Source organism: Portunus trituberculatus, chromosome 31 (assembly GCF_017591435.1).
Source record: "Portunus trituberculatus isolate SZX2019 chromosome 31, ASM1759143v1, whole genome shotgun sequence".
Lineage (NCBI taxonomy): Eukaryota > Metazoa > Arthropoda > Malacostraca > Decapoda > Portunidae > Portunus > Portunus trituberculatus.
In genome coordinates this window covers 11,773,846-11,775,183 of record NC_059285.1, presented here as the reverse complement: position 1 = coordinate 11,775,183, position 1,338 = coordinate 11,773,846, and positions in this window count along the sequence as shown.

The window sequence follows — 1,338 nt, the reverse complement described above, 5'->3', positions numbered from 1 at the left end:
GTCTGCTTAACGAATATAACCTTAGCGTGCACCGGGGAAAGAGAGAGAGAGAGAGAGAGAGAGAGAGAGAGAGAGAGAGAGAGAGAGAGTTTAGGGTACATGGAACACATTGTGGGTTTTGTTGAATTATTAACTCCTCTCTCTCTCTCTCTCTCTCTCTCTCTCTCTCTCTCTCTCTCTCTCTCTACTTTGTTTTGCGTGATAATTCATTTTACATATTTGAATATTCTTTATTTGGCTTGAAATGTATAGGTTAATTATTTTTTCAACCGTACTCTCTCTCTCTCTCTCTCTCTCTCTCTCTCTCTTTCTCCAGTTGCATGTTTTATAAATATTTATTTAAAGTGTATTTATTTATTCATTTATTCATCTATTTATTTATTTACATATGTATTCATATATTCATTCCTTCATTTACGTACTACTTATGAACATTCATGTATTCATTCATTCATATATCATCCATGTATTAATGAATTCACTCATCTTAATACACATATTCATTTATCTACATCTTTCGTGTGTGTGTGTGTGAGAGAGAGAGAGAGAGAGAGAGAGAGAGAGAGAGAGAGAGAGAGAGAGAGAGAGAGAGAGAGAGAGAGACTTAGATAGATATTAAATGAACATTTGAAATGGACAGAGCGGGAAATTGGGTGCGTTGTGTTGTTTTTATTTGTGTTGCTGCTGCCTCACCCTGGTTGTTGTTGTTGTTGTTGTTGTTTCTCATGTGTTCGTTCTTGTTCTTGATCCTTTTTTGTTGCAGCGTCGCTGATGTTTTATTCTATATTATTATTGTTTTGGTTTTCTTTGTTGTTGTTATCTTATTATTATTACTTTATTCTTCTTTTTAATCAATGCCTGAAATTCTCTTGTTCTTGCTATCATTACTCCTGTTTGTGGTGGTGGTGATGGTGGTGGTGGTGATGCTACTGCTGCTGCTGCTGCTCATAATCTTCATTACACTAATTACGAAACTGCTTTACTCACGCCCAATGCGGCCAGGTGAGCAGCGCAGGTTACACTCATACCCAGCTTATACCTAACGTACTGATGCTGATGGTGGTGGTGGTGGTGTCCGTGGCGGTGGTGGTGGTGGCGGTGGTGGTGGCGGTGGCGGTGGTGATACCGTGGGAGTTTCAACACTGACATTAACTAGAGAGAGAAGCGAAACGTCCGTCAATCAGCGCCAGTTCCTCCTTTATACGGGGAAACTGTGCACGATTTCCTTTTAAGACGGATGCGAGAGAGAGAGAGAGAGAGAGAGAGAGAGAGAGAGAGAGAGAGAGAGAGAGAGAGAGTGTAAAGTATGTATTTTGTCTTTTAGAATGATATTAATTT